Raw genomic sequence first — 16,870 nt, 5'->3', positions numbered from 1 at the left:
AGCTGCGTGCTGTGGTTGACATGCTGGAGGGCAGGGATGCCATCCAGAGGGACCCTGACAGGCTTGAGAGGTGGGCCCATGCAAACCTCATGAAGTTCTCCAAGGCCAAGGCCAAGGTCCTGCACCTGGATCACGGCAATCCCAAGCACAAATACAGACTGGATGGAGAATGGACTGAGAGCAGCCCTAAGAAGAAGGACTTGGGGCTGCTGGTTGATGAGAAGCTCAACAAGAGCTGGCAATATGCGCTTGCAGCCCAGAAAGCCAACCGCATCCTGGGCTTCATCAAAAGAAGCATGGCCAGCAGGTCAAGGGAAGTGATGTTTCCCCTCTGCTCCGCTCTGGTGAGACCCCATCTGCAGTACTGCATCCAGCTCTGGGGCCCCCCAACATAAGAAGGACATGGACCTGTTAGAGCAGGTCCAGAGGAGGGCAATGAAGATGATCAGAGGGGTGGAGCACCTTTCTTATGAAGACAGGTTAAGAGAGTTGGGGTTGTTCAGCCTGGAGAAGACTCCATGGAGATCTTATAGTTGCCTTCCAGTACCTAAAGGGGACCTACAAGAATGCTGGAGACAGACTTTTTAAAATGGCATGTAGCAACAGGACAAAGGGTAACGGTTTTAAGATAAAGAGGGTAGATTAAGATTAGATATTACGAAGAAATTCTTTCCTGTGAGGGTGGTGAGGCACTGGAACAGGTTGCCCAGGGAAGTTGTGGACGCCCCACCCCTGGAGGTGTTCAAGGCCAGGCTGGATGGGGCTTTGAGCAACCTGGTCTGGTGGGAGGTGTCCCTGCCCATAGAAGGGTGGGTGGAACTAGATGATCTTTAAGGGTCCTTCTAACAGCTGTGTCAATAGAATTGTTCAGAAATGATCTGGAGCAATTTTGCAGAGCTCCAACTCTTGATACTAGTGAAGCTGGGAGACACAAAGAAGAACAAGTGCACAAAAAGAGTAAGATATACTTTTTTGTAGAGCCCCACTAATTTTAAGGCTGCCTTGCTTAAGTTGGGCCAGTCAGAGAGCTAAAAGACCTCCTGTCTGGGGGTTGTCTTCACAGGGGAAAAGCATGGTCTGCAAACTTGCTGATGACCAGATGATAGTGTAGTCTTGAATGATGCCAAATATACATACATGTGGAAAGGCTATGCAAGGCAGAGAAAGGGTAACAGAAGCAGTGGATGCATCTATGGTATAAGACATGTTTAAAAAGACTGGCTAAAGATTCAAAAATAGAGTAAATCTATAACACGAGGATGTTTTAGCACTACTCTGAGATACCAAATAAAATTGTGTAAGCATGTATGTGGCAGTGTGCTCTCCCTGGTTTGCCCCCCCTCTCCCTCTCGGCTCCTGCCCGGCCTTGGCCACCATGGCCATCACAACAGCAGCTGTGATAACTTGTACCCAAACTCTGGGGGATGGCTGGCAGCATAGTCAAAATACTGTCTGGAGAGGGGACCTAGAAATTTTGTTGCCATAAAAATATGACTATAGGTCAATTATCTTACTGTATAAACAGTGGACAGCCCAAGAGCCCTTTGAGCTCTCCTGTATGGCAGCGGGCTGCACGCCAGGATCTCCCCTTTGGTGAGGATGCTCACTGAAGGTTCTACTCCTCGAGGTTGAGAGATTTCTTGCCGCAACAAATTCCCGGTTCTCCTCCTCGAGGTTGAGGGAATCCTTGCCGCAACAGAGTTTCGGTAACTGACTAATAGCATGCTAAGCTTTGAAATTTTATCTAAGTAATGTAAAGGATTGATTGTGCATATATAATCCTTTAGACATAAACCGTTGACCAAGTCTGGGACTAGGATTGGATCCAGCCGCACCTAGACTCCTCTCTGAGAAGGAGTTTAGAAAGCCAGGGGGTCCTTTCTGAACCTCGTGACTCAACGGGAGGGTCTCCCTGACAGTTCTGTCTGACCCTGTCCTCTGTGCAGTAAATAATAGAGTGTACCCTGACATCGAATCTTGTAAACACTATCGCATTTACCACTGGTTTTATCACACTACTGGTTTTGTTAAATCACTGTTTCACCTTAATAAATATTTCTCTGCTTCACTCTAACTAGTGAAGTTAATCACTCCGTCCGCGACAATTGGCGTAGTCGGCAGGATGTCAGGCGTTATCACTGATTATTTACGGAGGCATGGAGTGTACCCGAGTCCCAAATTCTCAGAGGATTGGGCTCGTGATAATTAATATATTTGGAAAGTTGTTGAAGAGCATTTAAAAGAAGTTAGAGGCCATACAAAGGATGGAAAAGATAAGAGAGTCATCTGCAAAATGTTAGGCACTTGTTTGGAAGCCGCATTTAGAGAGCAGGAGGGCAAATGAGTTACTCCTGTACGTTGAAAATAAACAACTGCGAGAACAACTGCAGGAACAAAAGGAGAAAATGCAAAAATTGGAACAAAAGGTTGAAATGATGCTTATACAGGCTCCCCACCCCCTGACATTGTACAGATTAAGAAATTAATAGTATCCCCTGAAGATTGGGATGGAGACATTTAGGGTGGTCCCAATAATAGCAAGTCAGAAGAAGACGTTCCTTCATTCCCCACAGCTCCTCCTGAATATGAAGCCAGACCTGTTATCAAAACAGAAATAACTACAGGACCTTGGGGTGGTAATCCACAGAATACTATGCGAACCAGCCCCTGGGATCCGTTACAACTGTCAAATTTGCAAGAGAAATATAGCAGAAATGCTTGTGAATCTGAAACTCAGTATTTGTGGTGAGTATGCTTAACTGGTGGCGATCGAATAATGTTAAGCCAGGATGAAGCCAATGGGTACTGGGGTCCGGGACCCGACCCAGCAGATACACCCCATTCTATCACCAGCCGAGTAGCTTATTGGGCTGGAGGAGTTGATATTCTGGAGCGGGGTGAGCCCTCTCTAATCCCCATTGAATCTTTAAGTGAGCTACCTACAACTATCACAAAAGCCGCTTGCATACAAGCCGTGCATGAAAAAGGACAACATGATATTCCACTCTCTGCTACAGTAAATTTTGAAATGTTAAAACCATTAATTAGAGGAGCCCCAGCAGTTCTTAAATCCCAACTAGTCGAAAAACGGGATGACATTAGAAGAGACACCGAATTTAATGCACAGGGCAATCATCCCCCCAGACGAATTCCCACTCGGGCAGAATTAACACAGGACATTGTTAACTACAGCCGTGAGAAAGGCTGGGATGCTGCAGCACTTGAAAAACAAAGACACAAATTTCAGCGAGGAGATCAGAAAGTGAGGCTCGTGAAACAGGGAATAGAAATTAAATCAAAGGGAAGTAAAAACTTGCAAACACAGACAAGGAACGAAGTGTGAAGGAAAGCAATAGCACTAGGCATTCCCAGATTCATGATTCAAGGTCGGCCTACTGGTGATATCTTGTGGCTAATTGAAACATTCCAGAAACGAGATAGTGGTGAAAACACAGACTGTATTTCAACTTCTTTGAAGGGGAATAATCCCTTTCTTCCTCTTAAGGAGGACTTGCAGGACACACAGTCAAAAAACGAGTGATGTCCAGAAGACGTTTGGGACTGCCTGTCCAGAAAGTAGAAGCTTATCAGTGGATAAATGGCCCATACATACTAATTCCAGTTGGTCCTTTAAGACAATTAGTAAAATTTTTGATAGATATGGGAGCACAGATATCTACATTAACACAACAAGATGCCAAGAAGCTGGGTGTGTGATCCAGACGGTGAAAAGTTAGAATCACAGGTGTGAACGGGGGAACTGATTTATGTCCAACTGCTAAAGTTAGTTTATGGCTCCCGGGCGAGAAACGCATGTCATCTAATCGCTTTGCAATTAAAGTTCATTATGAGAATATTTTAGGTTTTGATATTTTAAACAGCAGAACCTGGTGCCTGCCGGATGGCAGTGTACGGTCCTTGGGCTCAAACACAGACCTTACCCCATGCAGAAACCAGGAAGCGGTGGTGCGGGTGCTCCCCGCAGCCCCTGTGCTCCCCGAGTCCAAGATCACTAACGTACCGCAGTGTCCCATCTCTGCTGCGGCACGAGAGGGCATTTCTGAAGTCATAGCTGATTTAGAGAAAAGACAAATTATCTCCGGAACCCACTCCCCATATAACTCACCTGTCTGGCCCGTTCGGAAACCAGATGGGAGGTGGCGTTTAACAGTTGATTACCACCATCTGAATGCTAACACAGCCCCACTAACAGCCCCTGTACCAAACATTGCAACCTTAACAGCTACTCTGCAGGCAGCTGCACATCCGTGGAGGCAGCACTGGACATAAAAGATATGGTTTGGTTTTTTTTTTTGGTTCCGTTGAGGGGGGAGGATAAAGAAAAGTTTGTTTTTATGGAAGCCCTATAAGCCGAGCATTCTTTATAAAAACTGAGCTCAGTGCCCCATCCACTGACAAAAGAGAATATCTGACAACATTACAGCCAGGACAGCCTGTGATGGTCAATTTACCAGCCATAGGTGTTATGCCTATGACTTTAATCGTGACCCATGTGCCTGGGAAGCTACTGGCAGCAGTGGTACAAAACACAGAATTAGCGCGCGGTGGATTTTTTTTTTCTTTTTCTCTTCTTCTTAACGGGGTAACCTGTTCGGACTCTCCCCGCCGAAACAAGCTTTTTTTTTTTTCTCTCTCTTACAGCACTACAAGATGTCAAATGGAAATGCTGTGTTTGTGCTGATACTCTAAACCTCGACAACGCTGCTCCTAACCTGTGGTCAACGAACACCAGAATGGCCATAGTGAAAGTAACACCATCAAAGCCCAAGATGTTTGTCTTGATATTGAACAGAATGTTTGTCATTTTGAAATACATCTCAATGAAACCCCTGTACTTATGTGTACTGGAAAATGATGTGTTTGTATCAGAACCCTTTGTAGTACTATATTTGTAGATAACCTTACCATAGATACAAGTAATCACTCAAATGTTTGTGTTTGTAACTTTACTAGAATTATAGAATGTGACTTTAATTATTCAGCTCCTGCTATGTCTTATCGATGGCTAAAATCTAATTATACATTGATTCGAGATTTGTTACCTAGCCCCATTGTAATGAATCTTACATTGGTGAAGAAACTTCTACAACACGATGACCTATCTCAGCTGCTAGAATGAATCCTAAACAATGGACACAAAACTCTAATCGCTGTTCAGCATGATACAAAAGAGATACACCATGTCTTCGAAAGAATGAGGAAGGATGGAAAACACCATTGGTGGGAAATTCTTCTTGGATGGTCACCAACAGCAACGGGACTGTTTAATCGTATGCTTCACCCAATTGTTATCTTGCTGATTCTAATTTTAATATGTTTGATGCTTATAGTTATGCTGTATATAAAAATCTGGTACTTGACCAAACAAATAACCCAACTACAACCACCCAAAACATACAAATTGGCAAATAACAAATAGCAGTGCTATACTGTCTACTTACCGTGACTCTGAGCGTAAACAACTATCAATATACTATTTATGCCACAGAGGCAAGAGGTGACCACACCACCACTCTGTGAAGGTAAGATAAATTGACCATAGTCACGGGGTGGAGTGTGGCAGTGTGCTCTCCCTGGTTTGCCCCCCCTCTCCCTCTCGGCTCCTGCCCGGCCTTGGCCACCATGGCCATCACAACAGCAGCTGTGATAACTTGTACCCAAACTCTGGGGGATGGCTGGCAGCATAGTCAAAATACTGTCTGGAGAGGGGACCTAGAAATTTTGTTGCCATAAAAATATGACTATAGGTCAATTATCTTACTGTATAAACAGTGGACAGCCCAAGAGCCCTTTGAGCTCTCCTGTATGGCAGCGGGCTGCACGCCAGGATCTCCCCTTTGGTGAGGATGCTCACTGAAGGTTCTACTCCTCGAGGTTGAGAGATTTCTTGCCGCAACAAATTCCCGGTTCTCCTCCTCGAGGTTGAGGGAATCCTTGCCGCAACAGAGTTTCGGTAACTGACTAATAGCATGCTAAGCTTTGAAATTTTATCTAAGTAATGTAAAGGGTTAATTGTGCATATATAATCCTTTAGACATAAACCGTTGACCAAGTCTGGGACTAGGATTGGACCCAGCCGCACCTAGACTCCTCTCTGAGAAGGAGTTTAGGAAGCAAGGGGGTCCTTTCTGAACCTCGTGGCTCAACGGGAGGGTCTCCCTGACAGTTCTGTCTGACCCTGTCCTCTGTGCAGTAAATAATAGAGTGTACCCTGACATCGAATCTCGTAAAACACTATCGCATTTACCACTGGTTTTATCACACTACTGGTTTTGTTAAATCACTGTTTCACCTTAATAAATATTTCTCTGCTTCACTCTAACTAGTGAAGTTAATCACTCCATCCACGACAATGTAACATAACTGAACGCTTTAGAGATGATCAGAGCCATGATATACACAGAAGCCCAGGAAAACAAATTGGAGGCTTAGACTCCCCTAAAACCAAAGGCTGTGTTTGGTACATAACTTTATTTTGAGAATACCTTGCTCAACTGACCTTCAATGGCTCCAAATTCGAGTGTCTTCTCCATTCTTGAGTTCTGGTATTTGGCAGGCAGACCAAAAGTACAGGCAAACAGGACAGTTGTCTTCCACTGTTCACAGATGTACTGCTTAATAGCTAGTCACAAAACACTTGTCTGCTTGCAACTTATTTAATAAAGTAATCTGGACTGCATCAATTACTTGTCTTTGTTGCTTATCACAGCCCCAATCTTTTTGGGTCATCTATGAGTATCATTAATAACTTTGTACAATCTCTCATTTAACTTAAAAGAAATACTAAATAACGCATGGCAAAAAGCAATTCCTAAAATAACCCCAATATGAATATGCTCGCTCCGTTAGCACCCTCAATTTACTATTTTGTTTTTGGCTGGCAGTTAACCAATATTCTAGTAATTAATAGGTCATAATTATTAAATTAGCATGAAATATAAAAAGTGTCCTGGAGTGGTAAGTCAAAATGTTTTGAAGAAGTCTAAGTATTACACAAACACTAAACAACACTGTATTTTTTGTCAAGTGTGTTTAATAAAACTGTGGTCAGATCTGTTTTTCATATACCCATGAACATTAGCTTTACTGCTTTCCTTTAACAGATTACCTATCAGTTATACATTTTTTTGGCTACATGGATATTACCCAGTAATCATCTGGCTTGTCTTCTTTTACTCTTTTTATTGCCAGTACTTTAAACTTCATCAACTCCTCTGGATTGTCTTTCCCAGTTTCAAATTTACTGAAAACAAACAGTAGCAATACAGATTGCTGTTTGATCAGTTTGAACACAAACACTGAATTAAAGTTATCTGAACATGTTACTTTAAACCTAGCTTTGATGGCTAACACGCTGCCGAGTCACTGCTGGAAGAGGATGTGTTTTCTCACCTTGCAGACTGATAGAAGTTTGGGGTTCAACTGTATGCTCAAACACAGAAAAAAAAAAAAGAAGTAATTATTCAGTCTTTTGTGTCTTACTAGCAACACTTCTATAGAACTCTATGATTCTTAGGACCAACACAACCCCCCCCTAATGTACGACTTCTAGCAAGGGACATGAATGATGCTGTGTTCTTGCAGACGTAATTGCCACTTTCAGCAATGACTCACGGGAAGTAGTAACTCTACATAAAATATTCCATCAGACTGGCTGATGTGTTATCCCAAGATGGTATGCTGAGGCAATAAAGAGCAGTCACTCTTCTGAGCATCTGTTAAAAGGGCAGAGTCAGCTTAAAATCTAGCCAACTTTCAAGAGTTACTTAAAAGCAGTTCTATATTTTCCTATACATCTCCTAAACGACTTGTGAAGCTTACTTACACAGGCACATCTTTCCTGCTATGTCACAGATGCACACCAAAGAAGAAACTGACTTAAACAAAAACAGTGAAGTTAACCACAGGCAAAAGCACAGGCAGAGTAACCGGGGAATTATTTTTGTTCAGCATTACTTGCAACAGCTGGTATGACTCAGTGAGAAAGCTGTAGTTACGTTGACTCCACTCCTTTCAGAAAGAAGTGACCTGTGGAGAGACATGAAGCAGCAAGCTATTATTCAATCCACCTCCACTCTGTCAGACCATAACTTCCCATATAAAAGACTTCTGCAAGAACATCACAACATGCAACAACAAAAAATACTTACTAGACTAAGTTTATCAACAGTTTATCCCTGGGACAGCAGAGGACTAACTCAGATCTAGAATTTCCTTCTATATTCTCCTCCTCATTCCCATTTACCCCACACCATTTTTCCTTTATATGCAGACAGTAGAACCTTCATCTTGTCTGGGAATTGGCATTCTTAATTTTTCTTCAGAGTAAATTTGGAAAAAAGATTTTAACTATCTTTGCACTACAGTCAAGCATAAAAGGCTAGCAGTATTTGCATTTTTTAAGTATACTTCACACAAAATTATGGTTGCTATGGGGTTAGTCAGAATCACCACTAGATATTAGCATTTATACCACTATGCTGGTAAGGTAAGATCTATACAAATGATACCACAAATACTCTTGCTGAGATCAGTGTAAACCAAAATAGTAAATGTTGCATCATCTTCAGTCTGCAGATGCTCAAGTGTATTCCTATCCGGACTGTAGTCTGAAACATGATTTTTCAGTTCTCAAGCTACTTTCAAGCAGTTCTCTTCTGAATGCTAATTTCAATATCATGTTGGCAGATCCATACAGAGCATGTCAGGAATGTTGCTATGGTTATACTCTCCATTTAGTAAACAGTATGAAATAAACCCATATTCAATGAAAATAACACAACTTAGACTAATCCCCAGGTACTCTTTAAGTGGTTCCTCTTCATTTACACTTCTAAAAATCTGAGTAAGCAGAGATCGCGGTTTCATTTCCAAGTTGCCAGTACAGGGGACACCATCCCTTTTAAGAAGTGCTCAAACTCAGCAAGACATTTTTCACTCCTAGGACCATCACTGCAGACATGGCAAGAGATTCTGAGCAAAGGGAAAAAGTTGCCTTCTTCCCCTTAGCAGATGTGGTGACTGCGACTCATGAGTACCAGATGGAGGTTGTCACCACAGCATCAATTATTGGGAGAGGAAACTGCAACTTTTGCAAGGCCCAAAGCTATTTTAGGAGGATTTTCCTGATGCTAGAAACAGTCCAGGGTGGATCCAATTTCCCTGGCAGTGAATGCCATTTAGAGGGTGGAGTTGGCAAGGGACTGGGTTTATACATTCATCCTTCAAATCTTACTTGCATTAGGTCTGCCCTTCTCTTCCTCAGTTCTTCCACTCCCAACTCATATCTTAGTGACTTCTCACCTCCTTTTTAAAGATGACATCTCTAGCTTTCCTAGGGAACTTCATAAACAGCCACTCAACTGCAGCCAGTAACTTTTGTTTTGAAATACAAAAATCAAGGCTGTTATGTCTGCAGAGATAAATTGAAAGATGGGAGAAGGGTGCAAGCTGACCCAGTACTAGTTGTCCTAGTGTGCATATGGAGAGTTTTGGTGCCTGCCCTGCTGCCCTGAGCACGGTGAAAACCGTGCCCAAGCTTTGCTGCTGCTGCTGCTGTTCAGAACCACTGAAACCACAGAAGAAAAAGGTGATTTTTGTGCCGTCTGTAACAAAGCTCTGAAAAGCACATACTATAATTACTACAGTTCTGATTTAGGCTACTGGACAGATTCTTCCATCTGCTCAGACTGGAGGAGCAACAACATAGCACCAGATCTTGACTACAACTGGATGAACTCAGAGGCTCCATAGAGATCTGTTCCTGCCCAGAGGCCCCATTTTTTTGGAACCACTAAAAAAAAAATAATCTATTTCACATGAACACACCAGAAGAGATTTGTACCCCTCCTGCCCATGGATCACAACGTCCGCAGGATGACTGATGGCGATCTGCCTAAGCTTGTAGTCCCAGTATCTCACACAGTTATCTCCTGAAGCATTTGAATCACACCACACACGGTGCCTGTATCTATTCATTCCCTCAGAAGGACCCCAACACAGCGCAGCAGAGGACAGTGTCTAGCAGTAAGACAGCTGTCTCATAAGTCCTGCCCAATTCACTGAAGCAAAGAAGCATGGATACGTACTAAATATCAAGGGGTCCCCTCCTTTTCAGTAGTAAAACTGCCAAATTCTTGCAACTCCTAATACCCCTTTGGAAGAGGCTCAAAGCACTAACTTTCTCGAAATATAAGAGTACATTGTGCCACTGTTATTCCAAGTGGCCAAGTGCAGCAGAGGCGTATCTCTCAGCTCATCTTAACCCCTGGAGCACAAAAGAGGAAAAAGAAGAATGCTCTCCGTTTCTATTCAGACCAACTTCAAAAGTTAGATGTTGGTATTCAGAGGAACTTCAAATGTTAGATGTTGTTCAGTGACAGATCAGTAGAAGGGAAAAAAAATAATAAAAATCACTGCTCCAAGGAAGAGATTCCAGTGAAACCTTTGAAGCTACCGGAGTAGAAGTAGTACTGTTTTTTCTGATGAATTTCACTGCAGAGCTCTAACCATAGCTCATCTCTGTCTTCTGAATTTGATTACAAGGCTTAGGTTGAGACATTAGTGCTGGTGCAATTTCCAAGACTACAGGACAGGAAGAATTGGAAGAAGGAAGGTGAGCAGATTGGAAAGTTTATGGGGCGTTACGGGACAGAGCAGTACAGTATACAAAGTATGGTCAGAGGAAGATGGGGAAGAGAAAGAAGGGATAGAAATGGGCAAATAGTCAATGAAAATACTTGCAGTTGGGGTATAAAGTAAAGGTGAAAGTGCATCAGCATCACCCAAGACATACATTGGTAAGCTGTGTTTAACTATGAAAGCTGATTGTACACATCAGTCTAATTAGCACTTGGGCCACAAAAATTCAAATACTCTCTAAAGCCCTTGGCCAAATATCCAAGTTTTACTTAGTTAAACCCAACCCGCAAAAGTACTTAAAAGACACTTTCCTTAATGATGGCGTTGACACCAAATACTGCTGTACAGACACAAATAGAAAATGAAATCTGGGTGGGTGGTGGGGGTGGGGAAAGTGAAAACAACTCCCGAAAATTTTATACCCTCACACTGGGTCTTCAGTCACTACTCCTCAGTGCATAGTCCTCTTTGACCAAATGAAGCTCAACCAGATGGCACAGCATCATTTTTCTGCCATACAGAAAAATCTCAATCTCTAATTTCATAAGGTGTCTGAATTCTACAGAAGCCCTCATATTTAGAGCACTACCTTGTAAGTTTGCCTCTGATACAATGCAAGAAAAGAGTTCTCTGTAAATCTTGACTGGGTGTTTCAGTACCAGCAAAGTTACAGGCAGCTTTGCAATATTGTTCACATACTTGTAAACTAATAATTTAAGTACCAGTAGGAATAAAATTTTAAATAGACTTTAAGAAAAAAAAATTTAAAGTCCGGCTCCATTTTCCCAGCTTGCTAAACACAATCACCGGTGACCAAACTAGGGGAGGCAGACATCGTACTGGAGCTTTATGAAATAATGCCCATTGTTTAAACAGGAACCATTAAAGTGTTGTTCAGCTACCTCTGCCTTCATACTTTCTGCAGGTCCTCAGTTATAATTTACAAAGGCAGAGAAGTTCTCAGGAGACTGGCAAATATCCGAAGCAATAGCTGGTCGGCTAGCTGTACCTTCCTCTTCCTTGCTGTCTTGGCTGTGTTGGTGGAGACACCAAGGCACCAGCACAGCAAGGGTCCTGCTGATACGCACCATATCTCTAGAGTGCATAGGCAGGACCTTCAGTTTTTGGCATATTTAAGCTGTTCCCCTGTAAGTGCAGCTCTCTTGCTATCACAAATGAATCTGGACTTGAATTAATCTTCTTGAAATAGGAGAAAGAGGGTTTTGGGGAGGTTTTGTTTGTTTGTTTTTGCTTTAAAGCTGTTCTACCAGCACTTAGCACCCTAGGAAACGCACTTCTGAGAATTTTAGTATATGCTGTTTGTCCTTCTTTGCCACAAGTGAAAATTTGGGTAAGCAATGCCTTTTTTTCCTGAGATTTGTGGACTGAGGTTTGCATGCCCTTCTTTGTGCAGTTTCTGCCTGAGAATTATTATGTTGCCAGCTCCAGCAAAGTAGTTATCTGGTCTAATGCAAGGAAGTCTGAAGTAAAGTGCCATTTAAAGGGAGGAGAAGCGGGTTTGTTAGTATAGGGTGCTTATCCACAAGAAGGCAGTCCAATAATGTTTTGTTTTAGACCACCAGTCCACTTCACTTTCTGTAGACTGTACAGATGTTCCCATACATGCTGGTAGACTGATCAGTGGCACTTTCCTCCTGATTAACTTCTGAATTGGCTTATCATGTTTTTGGTGGAAGACATCTGACCAGAAGAAGATAAAGCCTCGAGGAATTTTTTTTTTTTAACCACTTTACCATGATTTAGTGTATGTACTTCTAGTAAACACAGAAAATAGCTATATGAAAGTTATTTTAAAACCTGAAATTTTCATCAGATTTGCTCTTATTTCAACATTAGAAAAATACAATCCTTTAAAAATAACGTTTACAAAATCTTGTGAGAGGAATGACAGTGTTAACCTTGAGTGTTCATGAGTTCTGCAACTCAGATCAATAGAGGGTCACAAAAAACCCAGAGGAATGTCAAATCTGGATTCCTCTCAAAGACTGGATTTTCTGTTTTGACTTTTTACAAATGGTAAGTTAAAACTCCGAAGAAAGGTGAGTCACTCTTAGTCTTCTATTCCAAGATATTTAAATTCTGAACTCTCAAAATCAGCTCAGCATGTTTAATTTTAAGAAGTCACTTGCACATTATCTTTTTACTTGCAACAGTGATGCTTTTATCCTTAGCAACTTAGCAGTGAGCTAAACCGTCCCAACAGATATTCCCACACAAGGCTCCTTATAAGGAAGAAGTAATTCATTCCCAGGGTCTATTCTCAATAAATGTAAACTGAATGTGCTCATTCCTTGAGGAAATACAGAGCAGCATTAATTCACACAGCTCTGGGACTCTGGCACACACAATGCCCTCCCCTTCAGTCCATCTCAGAATGACTTCATACATCAAGTATCAAGCCACAAAAAGGCAGAGGACACAGAAATGAATGTCAAGAGGATTTAGCTCAAATTAAGATGTTTGTCTCTTTTCATTATTTTAGAAGACTGGTAAAGCACGCTTAGTATTTTAAGTACTTTTTCCTAATAGCTTTCAGATTCTAGCCTCTGACTCTAGCTTTGGAATCATCGTGGAATTTAATTAGAATAAAAAGCTGGACTTTGAAAGGGCTCATTCAGTGCTGCTGGCTTATTTTCACTTTAATAGAGAGACTCTAAAGAGCTGGCAATATTTATCCTAGAGTATTTGATTTAAAAGGCTAGTAAAAGGCAAATGTTCTTTTTTTAACTCCATAAGTTAAAAATAGTTTCTGAACATAATGAAGGAAACTATTTTAAGAAAACATAATAAAACTGAAGATGTTGACCAACTACACTATTTTCTTCGCTGACCAATCTTAAGATGATAACTTCACTGACACTCATCACTACTTTGTTTTTCCTGTATTTGAATTTCCAGAGTCGCTAGACTGCAAAGTGCAGTGTTATTCGTTACCTTTACCTACAGCACTGTTTTCAGCCTTTCAAATGATAAATGTTAGAATATATTTGGAATCCATAAAACCTATAGCTTTCTTATAAGAACTGAAGTGCCCAGATATCTAAACAGGCTTAAAGAAACAGGACAAAAAAGACTTGGTTTAGTGTTGTAAATTCAGCTGTTTCAGTAGGCCCATCAGTCGCTCTTCTATTTGATTATTTTACTGCTGTCATCTCAAATAATTTTTCTTTTTTTCTTAAAGCTCTAGCTCAGAGAACCTTCTAGACTCCCTTCCCAAGTTTTCACCTCTTCATCCCTGACCCTCTACCCGTCCAACATTTAGAAATATTTTACACAGTGCACGAATCCAGATTCTTGTCCAGCTTCAGTGCAGGAATGCTGAGCCTCATCTTTTCAGATAAGTTTTAACCACCAGGGTGACTTGTGTTGGCCAGCATTAGTTTGCCTGCCATCCATTTTTCTACATTTAGACCATTGCTTTCTTCATACAAAGACAACTGTGCGGCTGTATGTGATCTTGCTTTTAAATTAGCCCAACTAGTAGAATGCTCAAGCCCTATATGTTTTACTGGAATGGGCAAAACTGACTGCAAGTGGCCTAATGCACTGAAACACTACTAAGAAGGAACCTCACTGAGTGGTGGCCAAGGATATTTTCCCAAAGCTCATAGAATAGCCTTTGATTATGTGCAGGAAGTTAACCAAGTTAAGGACGGTGTTTTGCAGCCATTCCTTCCTCTCTGCATAGGTCCTCCTAAAACCATGAGGGAGAAAAAGAGGAAACGAATGCTCATCTCAGCAAGGTCTTTCCGCAAGAAGAACATCCACCGAAAGAAACACTAATTAAAACTAAAATCCAGTTTGTGTGTGTCTTCAACGCACTTTAATTTCTTCCCTGGAGTTAACACATCTCCCCACTTGCTTTCAGAAAATTAAAGGAACTCCAGGGGCAACAGAGGCAGGAGAAAGGCACTTCGACCTCAGATGATAATTTGCAATTGTTGTTGTGGTGCTACACCACTGCCAAGGGAGCCCAAGAAGCAGCACACCTGGTGCTTATGGTGGAAGATGCCTCATCAAGGGCTCCCTAGCTTAGAAATAAAAAAGCTTCACCAGCATCCTCTGTAGCTATTAATATTCATAGACTTAATGGGAAGTAGCTATTCCTGCTGAGTGGTAGATGGACAAAAGAGGTGCATCTATGGGCTTTTCCACCTGCTTTTCTCTGGCGTTGCTTAAGTTAATTAAATTATTTCAGCCCAGATCTGAAAAGACAGAAGAATGACTAAGTTAAGATAACTGACACATGGGTTACTTCTGCTAATTGTGGATGTTTCGCTTTTCATTGGCATTCCTCTATTTTTACTTCTCATTTTTTACTCTAAAGTTTCTTTACTATGACAGGAAGAATTCTTCCAGTGGCATTAGTGTGTTATTTTCATTGCAGCAGGTGGCTAAGACATGGTAAAGAACAGCCATTACCCAATTTAGAAGAGCATTTTTACTTATTTCCTAGACACTTGTTTAGAACAGAAATAGCACTAGGACAACATAGAAGTTGCTTCAAGATGTGAACAGTCATTAACAAACAGTAAGTGATGGGGCAAAAATTAGATATAACTTTCCTCTGCTCTCATACACATGCAATCATGATGTTTTTCTTTTTTACCTTCTACATGTTCCATTTCTCTGCCCTCAGAAATACTGAAATCAATACCAAATTAATAGTAAAAGAGAGTACTACACCCTCATATCTGGCCTATAGCATTCAAGCTCCCTAACACCCCCAAAATTTAGTTTGAGTTAGAAATCCAGTGGATCACTTGTAAACTACATACCTAAAATGAGGAAGAAGCCAGCTAACACCCCAGTGAGGGATCTGTGGACTTGTGAAACTGGCACCTCAAGAGTAACTGTTTCGTATGGTCTATAATCAGAAGCACGTGCATCGCTTTATACTCATTTTTTACCCACAGGATAGCTCTCATGATCCCAAAGAAAAAACACAACCACTAGTATATACAAAAAATAAACTCTGCAGAACATCATCTAGGCCTTGTCTGTAGTCCACAGTTTCAACTCCTTAATTAAAAACCATCAGTCATTTTCTCAGTATGAGCAACTCACAGCAGAAAAAGAAAAAAAAAAAAAAAAAGTTCTATACCTAGAGGTAAAAAATTTCTCTGGGAAAATTCGAATTAGTGCTACTGAATAAGAGCTTACTAACATACATAATAAAAAAACAAAACAGCACCTGCACATTCTAAACCCATCTTCAGGTTTCTGCTGATCTTAAAAAAATCAAAGTCAGCAAGTCTGATCCGGTTAATTCAATTTCCCATCCATTTTTAACGGGGAAAAAAAAAATAAAAATAAAAAAAGCAGTTTCTGCAAAAGGCCTTCAATCCCCTTTTCAGCTCTAGTTCCAGCCTGGGCTTTTGGGGGTGACAAAAAGTAGACGCCAGGTCCCAGGGCAGCCGGGCGCGGGTTCGGGGCTCGGCCCCGGCATTCCCGGGGGGGGCCGGGCACCTCCCTGATGACGACTTACATTGCATCATGGAAAATGTAGTCCGGCTGGGCCAACCGGCACACCTGAGGGGGGCCACCAGGCCACCAAAACGAGGGCTTCTGCCCCTCAGCCCGGCGAGCGCTGCCCGCCCCTGCACCCGGGAGAACGGCCACTGCTTCCCCTCCGCACACCCCCCGCCCCGCGTCCCCAAAAATGCCGATTGTGCTAAAACGCGGGTTTAAGCCTCCCTCCGCAAAGAGGGCAGCACCGGCTCTATTAGCGGGCCCCGACCCGCATTTTGTAGTATTTTCGTAATTTATTGTCAGCGTGGCCGCAATCAGGGCCAGGGCTCCCCGCCGCCAGCACCGGTAGCCCTTGCCCAGCGCTGTGCAGGAGCCGATGCCCTCAGCCTGCTGCCGTGCTTCCTTTTATCTTTTTTTTTTTTTTTTTTCCGGTTTAGCTTCTTTTTAAATTTTTTTTTTAATTTTTTTTTCCCAGGAAAGCCATTTAATTCATTTAATTTGAGGGGCGGGCACGATCCCGAATAGTACGTTTTTTAAATGAAGACAGGGAAAAACACCCAAAACAAAAGAGAGGGTCCCCTCCGCCTTCCCGCTGGCCCGCCCGGCGGGCTAAACATTAACGGGGACCAGATGGCCACCCCCGTACCCGGGCCAACTCCGCTCCTTGTAAACTCACCGCGGCTTTCTGGTGGCGACCAACCCTCCACCTCGGGCT

The 16,870-nt window shown here is 42.2% G+C and overlaps 1 long non-coding RNA gene across 1 annotated transcript; it reads right to left on the bottom strand.

Moving 5' to 3' along the window:
- Nucleotides 1-7,036: 7,036 nt before the first annotated feature.
- LOC106901859 lies at nucleotides 7,037-16,870 on the bottom strand. The gene is made up of 2 exons (XR_001414391.1): nucleotides 16,832-16,870; nucleotides 7,037-8,049 (listed from the first exon to the last, which is right to left on the bottom strand). It is a non-coding gene; the product is annotated as an uncharacterized LOC106901859 (long non-coding RNA).

This window comes from Calidris pugnax, unplaced genomic scaffold, assembly GCF_001431845.1.
Source record: "Calidris pugnax isolate Ruff unplaced genomic scaffold, ASM143184v1 scaffold273, whole genome shotgun sequence".
NCBI classification, from domain to species: Eukaryota; Metazoa; Chordata; class Aves; order Charadriiformes; family Scolopacidae; genus Calidris; species Calidris pugnax.
The sequence above is the reverse complement of the archived record's forward strand: the minus strand, read 5'-3'. Positions and strand labels throughout refer to the sequence as shown.